The following is an 8,948-nucleotide window of genomic DNA, read 5'->3' as shown; positions in this document are numbered from 1 at the left end:
CATGAGCTCCGCGTTCTACAAAGCCAGGTCCCTAAAAATAAATGCATGTGAGGCTATACAGAAAAATAATTTTTAAGAAAACCACTCTAAGGAAGTGGGTGGCTAGGAAAGGGGCTCACAGCACTTGCGTAGCACATACACAGCCTGGGGTTCCATTCCCGGCACTGAATACATCGGGTATGTATCTGCAGTCCCAGCACTTAAGAGACAAAGGCGAGATTATCTGAGGCCCTTGGTTAAGTGCACATTCCTGACTACTGAGCCTTCTCTTCAGCTCCAACCTCAGCCTATGCACAGCAATGAATCACACTGCTAAACCACATGTGTAGCTCAAATTCAGCGTTCCACCTGATATTTTAAATAATTTTTACTGGAACGCAGTCATGCTGCTTTCGTAGCTTTTCTGTCCTCCGTCGTTAATACGCACATTTACAGCAGCAAAAGCGAGGCTGGGTGAAGCTTTATGCATCGTTAGTAAAAGGTAAATGGGTCTAGCCACAGTGAAACTCAGCATAGACGTTCATTCCTATTTTAAAAAATATATAACAACCACAGAGTCCAGCTACATCCCTCCTGGATCCCTAGAGGAACAAAGGCAGCATTCAATATGATCAACCATGTTGATCCTGGTGCTACTAGAAATGGCCAAGTCATGAATTCCGCCTAGATACTCCCTGACAGATGACCATAAAGAAAACAGGGTGTATATACGTAAGGAGACTTGCCACAAAGAACAGAGCAGTTTACAGGAAAGTGTATGGAAGTTAGGGTATCAGGCTGAGCAGAACAAGCCAGACCCAGAAAGACATGTATTGACAGGTGCAGTACACGCCTGTGATCTAGCACTTGGAGGCAGAGGTGAGATGGTCAGAAGTTTAAGGTAATTCAATTCTCAGTTCCATTTTGAAACCAACCTGAACCGCCACATCAAACCAGATACAGTCAAACTAATAGAAGAAAAAGTGGGGAAGCATCTCGAACACATGGGCACTGGGGAAAATTTCCTGAACAAAACACCAATGGCTTCTGCTCTAAGATCAAGAATCGACAAATGGGACCTCATAAAACTGCAAAGTTTCTGTAAGGCAAAGGACACTGTTGTTAGGACAAAACGGCAACCAACAGATTAGGAAAAGATCTTCACCAATCCTACATCTGATAGAGGGCTAATATCCAAAATATACAAAGACCTCAAGAAGTTAGACTCCAGAGAGACAAATAACTCTGTTAAAAATGGGGTACAGAGCTAAACAAAACATTCTCAGCTGAGGAATATCGAATGGCCAAAAAGCACCTAAAGAAATGTTCAACATCCTTAGTCATCAGAGAAATGCACACACCTCACACCAGTTAGAATGGTTAAGATAAAAAACTCGATATTGAACTCGAGTTGGAAAAGGCAAGTCTGGTCTTAAAATGGAGGGCCATGATCCAAAGGAACCAGAGCAGCTGAGAAAGCTGTTTATTGGTGGTCTGAGCTTCGAAACCACAGATGATAGCTTAAGAGAACATTTTGAGAAACGGGGCACACTTACAGACTGTGTGGTGATGAGAGATCCTCAAACAGAACGTTCCAGAGGCTTTGGTTTTGTGGCCTACTCTTGTGTGGAAGAGGTGGATGCTGCAATGTGTGCTCGGCCACACAAGGTTGATGGACGTGTGGTGGAACCAGAGAGCTGTTTCTAGAGAGGATTCTGTAAAGCCTGGTGCCCATTTAACGGTAAAGAAGATTTTTGTTGGTGGTATTAAAGAGGATACAGAAGAATATAATCTGGGAGACTACTTTGAAAAGTATGGCAAGACTGAAACCATAGAAGTTATGGAAGACGGGCAGAGTGGGAAAAAGAGAGGATTTGCTTTTGTAATTTTTGATGATCAGGATACAGTTGATAAAATTGTTGTTCAGAAATATCACACTTTTAATGGGCATAATTGTGAAGTGGAAAAGGCCCTTTCTAAATAAGAAATGCTGTCTGCTGGATCACAGAGAGGACGTGGAGCTGGATCTGGCAACTTTATGGGACGTGGAGGAAACTTTGGTGGTGGCGGAGGAAACTTTGGTTGTGGAGGAAACCTTGGTGGAAGAGGAGGCTATGGTGGAGGAGGTGGTGGCAGCAGAGGCAGTTATGGAGGGGCCGATGGTGGATATAATGGATTTGGAGGTGATGCTGGCAACTATGGTGGTGGTCCTGGTTACAGTAGTAGAGGAGGTTATGGAGGTGGTGGACCAGGATATGGAAACCAAGGTGGTGGATATGGTGGTGGAGGAGGAGGATATGATGCTTACAATGAAGGAGGAAATTTTGGTGGAGGTAACTATGGTGGTGGTGGGAACTATAGTGACTGGAAATTATAGTGGACAGCAACAATCTAATTATGGACCCATGAAGGGGGCAGTTTTGGTAGAAGAAGCTCAGGCAGTCTATGGTGGTGGCTATGGATCTGGAGGTGGAAGTGGTGGATACGGTAGCAGAAGGTTTTAAAATAAAACAGAAACAAACAGCTACAGTTCTTAGCAGGAGAGAGAGCGAGAAGTTGTCAGGAAAGTCGCAGGTTACTTTGAGGCAGTTGTCCTAAATGCATTAGAGGAACTGTAAAAATCTGCCACAGAAGAAAGGATGATCAATAGTCAGAAAAGTTACTACTTAAACAGGAAGCCCTTCTTGTTCAGGACTGTCACAGCCACAGTTTGCAAAAAGTGCAGCTATCGATTAATTCAATGTACTGTCAATTAGATGTACATTTCTGAGGTCTTTTATCTGTTGTAGCTTTGTCTTTTTCTATTTCTTTTCATTACATCAGGTATATTGCTCTGTAAATTGTGGTCGTGGTACCAGGACTAAAAAATTAAGGAGTTTTTAACTTTTCAATAAAAATAAAAACTCAGGTGACAGCAGATGCTGGCAAGGGATGTAGAGAAAGAGGAACATTCCTCCATTGTTGGTGGGATTGCAGACTGGTACAACCACTCTGGAAATCAGTCTGGAGGTTCCTCAGAAAATTGGACATTGAACTACCTGAGGACCCAGCTATACCTCTCTTGGGCATATACCCAAAAGATGCCCCAACATATAAAAAAGACATGTGCTCCACTATGTTCATAGCAGCCTTATTTATAATAGCCAGAAGCTGGAAAGAACCCAGATGCCCTTCAACAGAGGAATACGTACAGACAATGTGGTACATCTACACTATGGAGTACTACTCAGCTATCAGAAACAATGACTTCATGAAATTCATAGGCAAATGGAGTGAACTAGAAAATATCATCCTGAGTGACGATACTCAATCACAGAAAAACACACTTGGTATGCACTTATATTAGCCCAAAAGCTCAAATTACCCAAGATGCAATCCACAGACCACAGGAAGGTCAAGAAGAAGGATGACCAAAATGCAGATGCTCCCACTCCTTCCTAAAATGGGAAAAAATATCCATAGGAGGGGATATGGAAGCAAACTTTAGAAGGAACGGCCATTCAGAGCCTGTCCCACATGTGGCCTATATATATGAGAGAAAGAGAGGGGTGAGGGGGAGGGAGGAAGAGAAGAAGGAAGAAAAAAGAGAGAAGGAAGGAAAGTAAAGAAAACAAAGGAAGACTTTTTTCATAAATGGAATAAAAGAACTATCGAAAGAGGTCAGAGAGGTCGAGGAAATATCTGAGAGTAAGCAAGGGGTGAATATGATCAAATATGTATGCTACATGCATCTGTGAAAAAGCCAGGATGAAATTTTTTGTGTAAGTAATATACACTAATTAAAATGGGGCCAAAAAGAGTGACAGAGTTGAATGACTATGAAAGCATGGTGCCTCAGGCTTAATAGAGTTTCCATTTGCCCTTTAACACAGACAGTGCAGCTGTCTGTCTCTAGTTTGCTAACTTGCCTGCATACGGTTGTATTTTACAAGTCACAAACACTTGCACGCACACACACACACACACACACACACACGTCATGTATAAGATAGATCCATTTCCTTTACACAAACAACCAACTCTTTCTTTAATTAAATAGGTCGATTCCCTACACAAACTGTACTTGCATCCAGAGCTGATTTGACGCAGAAAACCCACATCTGTAGGAGAAGAAATCATCAACTTTCACTTCAAATGCTTTGATGATGTTTCTTAAAGACGGCTGGATGGTACTCAAAGGCACTTGCAACAAGTGCCTTCACCAAATGTTGCCACGTTCCTACTTGAGTTGCTCTTAGAAGACAGAACCAGGTATCTATAAATGCAAGGTAACTCGTCAAAGAGGAGTGTTCCACTCCGCCCACTGGTTCAGTGGTGCGAGGGGAAGTGCAGAGGGAGTAACCCCCTCTCTACATTCAGTAATTCCCTCAGTCAAAAATCTTTATTTACAATCTACCATGCAAAACTTTTCTCTAATTTTAATGAGTCATAAATGTTTCTGAAATGCCCCTGCCTTTCGCACAGAGGAGGAAACATACTTTTCTTTATGATTCTGTTTCACTGTGGCACCAGAGAGGGACTAAAATTGCTCTCCGACATACCTTTATGAGTTCTAACAAATTAAATGGACACAGACACTGGAGAGATGGGGGGTGGGGTGGGAGGTCTCACCCACCTTATCCCCCTGCTCTGCAGAACCTTCCCACTATGCAAGCATTGTTGGACAGCTCCATGGTGGTTTACAGAGATGCCAGAGAAGGAAGGCTGTGGCTGAACTCAATGACCTGGGGCTGCCCTAACCTTTAACACTTCACTGTGGCTCTCTCTTTTCTCTTGATCTCTTCTTTTCACTCTCTGTCCCTTCTCTCCCCATTCTCCTTCCCCCTCTCTCTCCATGTGCTCATGACTGACTTCTACCTCTCTCTCTCTCTCTCTCCTCTCTCTCTCTCTCTCTCTCTCTCTCTCTCTCTCTCTCTCTCTCTCTCTCTACTATTCCTTCAACTCCCCTCCCCATGCCCTAAATAAACTCTTTTCTATACTTAAAAAAAAAATCACCGTGTTTTGGCTTGTTTACAGTTCCTCCTAGTGGCTGTGAACCTTTCCTCTGAGTCCTGACATCTCTGCCCACCCAGTCCTGCTGCCTGTGTTTCCTGCAGCTGGAGACTGAAAGCCACCAGGTTTCCTGGAAGAGTGGCATCATAGTACATCTTAGTGTGAGCTGTTAGGATTTAGAGTCACCATGGAAATAAACCTGTGGGCATGTCTTTAATGGAGTTTCTAGATTGTAGTAACTGAGATGGGAAAATTCATCCTTCTTAAAATGTGCGTATCACCATTTCATGGTTGCAGTATTGGACTGAATAAAGGGTATCTTAGGGAGGGCTATGGTTGCTGAGAAGAGACACCATGACCAAGCCAACTCTTACAAGGGACAACATTTAACTGGAGCTGGTTTTCAGGTTCAGAGGTTCAGTCCATTATCACCATGGCAAGAAGCAGGACAGCATTTGGGCCAATATGGTGCTGGAGAAGGAGATAAGAGTTCTACCTCTTAATCCAAAGGCAGCAGCAGGAGACTGTCTGGATCGCACTTGATCAGACTTAAGCATATATATGAGACCTCAAAGCCCCGCCTCCATAGTCACACCCTTTCCCTAACGAGGCTCTTAATAGTGCCACTTCCCTTAGGCCAAGTCTATTTGAACTACCACAAAAGGAAAATTGAAGTGGGAACTCATCTCTCTCTACTCCCTAATGTGAAGCCAGTGTGAACAGTGCCCCAAGTTCCCACTGCCCAGTGTCCACACATGATGGACCCTTGAACTATGAGCCTAACTAAACTCCCCCTTCCTTAAGTTAGTTGTTCCTATTGAGAGGCTCTTGCTGGAATTAGCCATGTGGTCTTTACATTCTGGAACCCCAGTGATCCATTCTGATGGTCAGATACCTCTATTTCTGTTAGCTTTACAAATACGCACTGAGACTGACCTCAGCCGCCTCCAGGCATCTCTTGCACTTGGGACATTGTTGGCCTTCCTGCCCAAAGATTGAACCTTGAGTACAGGATCAGAGGATGTTGAGGTTACTTCTGTATCTTTCAAACCATTCCTACTTATCCTACTTGGGTCTGATGCAGAATTACAAATTCCTAATATACGTGAACAATCGTCATTTGCTTCTGTAAGAAATGCTAAATCTACACAAGTCAACTTAAATATTATCAGAATAAATAGATCATATTATGTTTCTGAAACAAAAGAGCCTTACTGCTTATATCTTGTTTTAAATTTAGTGACTACCTCCCCACAGAAAAAGATCATTGGATCATTTCAATAAGCATGTTACTGTAAAAGTTTATCTGAAATGAGAATATTCCTCTAAAAAATTGAAATGAATTACCCAGATTAATAAAAAATCATTATGGCCTTGTAATGGTTAATTTTGATGGTCAACTTGACACAAATCTAGAATCACCTAGAAAGAAAGTTTCAGGGAGAAACTGTCTGAGTCAGGGTGACCTATCACCACATCTGTGTGTGTTGGGCAGAAGGGAGTTGGTTAGGGTGAGATAGGAAAACACTGCCTACTGTGGGTGGCACCATTCCCTGGGTTTGGGCCCTGGACTGCATAAGAGGAGAGAAAGAGCTGAGCACAGCTATGCATGCAGATGATTTTTTGTTCCCTGCTCTAGACTGGGACATGATTAGCTGTTCAGATGCCTACTGTTGTGACTTCCCTGCTTTGTGTACAATAATCTGGAAATGTAAGCTAAAAACCAAAAAAAAAAAAAAATCTTTTCTCCCTGACTTGCTTCTTCCAGGTATTTTATTACAGCCATAGGAAACAAAATTAAGACAGTGAACAGAATTGTTCACATTATAAGCTGGTCCCATAAAAACTGCTTACCCCTTCCACTGTGTGAGGATACAACAAGAACACCCCTCGATGGGCATGGGGCATGAGTACGTTAGCAGAGCACGTGCTTAGCATGCCTGAAGCCCTGTGCTCCATCTCTAGCACTATATGGTAAAGTCCAAGCTTACTTCCTGGTTTTGAAAGCCCACCAGGGCTGGAGAGATGGTTCAGTGGTTAAGAACACTGACTGCTCTTCCAGAGGTCCTGAGTTCAAATCCCAGCAACCACGTAGTGGCTCACAATGATCTGTAACAGGATCTGATGCCCTCTTCTGCTGTGTCTGAAGACAGCAACAGTGTACTCACATATATTAAATAAATGAATAAATCTTAATAATAATAATAATAATAAAAAGAAACCCTACTAATCCCTGTGTCTGCCCCAAGAACAGGCTATATAATCCCTCCAATTCCAGGCAACCCTGGACAGCTCTGCACTTTATAAATCCTGTTTCCTGCTCAGTTCTTTGCTGTCTCTCACCCAAGCAGTAGTCATAATCCTGTATCTCTCCCAATAAGACTCTTCTATGAGGCTGGTTGTGTAGCGTGACTTCGTGGTACTCCTTGTCTCCTGACAGCCAGGTTACTGTTCCCTTCAAAAGGGCAACACTTGTTCTGGGTAAACTGCATAGACCAGGCATGGTAACCACACTTGTATCCCAGTACTGTAAAGGGGAGGCAAACTTAAAGTTTCTTTTGCTACATAGAGAATTTGAGGTCAGTCTAGGCTAGAGATCTGTCAAGAAGACAAAATGAAAGAAAGAAGGATACAGAGGGAGGAAAATATATATCTGCTTATGAACCAGGAAATGGGCCTGCAGCAGACACAGAAACTACCAATACCACCTTGATCTTCGACTTCGCGGCCTTCAGAAAAGTGAGCAGTAAATTGTTTAAAAGCTTCCAATTTATGAAATCTTCTATAAAAGATCAAACTAACTAACCAAGGCATTATAGATACAAATCATGCCCTGTTGGAGTAATTAACACATGTCTGAGAAGTTCTAAAATTAAGTATTCTTTTGAACACACACACACCAATAGAACATTTGCCTATCATCAGGTGTGAGGCCCTAAGATCAATTCCCAGCACATCAATAATAATAATAATAATAATAATAATAATAATAATAATAAAGCAAATCATTCTAGAAACATAAAACCCAAGGAAACCATTAGTCTGATGCAAACTATGAGACATCATGGAAACTGACCCTCTACTCAATGCCATCTCACAAATTCCCAGCTCTTTTAACTCGATATCAAGGTAGAGAATAAAATCAAATTTTGTTCAGCTTTCATTTGAGAAGATGTGAACTTACTGTTGCCATCAAACAAATACCAATTTTATACATCCAAAAAAAATTACCTTGGGGTTGGAGAGACAGCTCAGAGGTTAAGAGTATTGGCTCTTCTTCCAGAGGACCCAGATTCGATTCCCAGCACTCACATGGCAGCTAACAACTCTCTGTAACTCCTGTTCCAGAAGATTCCACACAGTCACACAGACATACATTCAGTCAAATCATCAATGTGCATAAAATAAAAATTAAAAAATTTTTAAAAAACACCTTAATCATATCAGGATATCAAGCAATAAGGTATTATTTAAAAGCCCAATACAGACTGATAAACTCAAAATGCTCACAAATCATTTCTAGAAAGTGCTGCCACACTCTGTGTGAGAACACTAATGGAAAACACACACACACACACACACACACACACACACACACACTTTTAAGTGGGACCAGGGCACCTGTCCTAATACTTTCAGAGTGTTTTATTAACTGTACTCCCTGAAAAACCAAAGTCCTTGGAATCAGACAGAAATGCTTTGGGAACCCCCTACTGGTGATCTATGATCTTGGGAGTGATATGCAAATAACCCTGCATCACATGATTCACAACAATCAGATCCTGAGAACGTGCTGTACAGACAGCCATCTGGCTGACTCCTAGCCCCTTCAGTGAGTATAGTTTATCTCTCCCAACCATGGGTTAGATCTGCCTTTATACAGCCTCTTGCCAAAGACAAATGTGCTTCTTTTCACTCTCACTTGGCTATTTCTCAGCTAAACTGTAATTGTCCCATGTTTATCCCACACCATCTCT

At 42.2% G+C, this 8,948-nt stretch overlaps 1 pseudogene; it reads left to right on the top strand.

Moving 5' to 3' along the window:
- The first annotated feature begins 1,416 nt into the window (after window positions 1–1,416).
- On the top strand, window positions 1,417–2,483 carry LOC116911312 (annotated as a pseudogene).
- The last annotated feature ends 6,465 nt before the right edge of the window (window positions 2,484–8,948 follow it).

Source organism: Rattus rattus, chromosome 10 (genome assembly GCF_011064425.1).
Source record: "Rattus rattus isolate New Zealand chromosome 10, Rrattus_CSIRO_v1, whole genome shotgun sequence".
NCBI classification, from domain to species: domain Eukaryota; kingdom Metazoa; phylum Chordata; class Mammalia; order Rodentia; family Muridae; genus Rattus; species Rattus rattus.
This window is presented reverse-complemented; position numbering and strand designations above follow the sequence as displayed.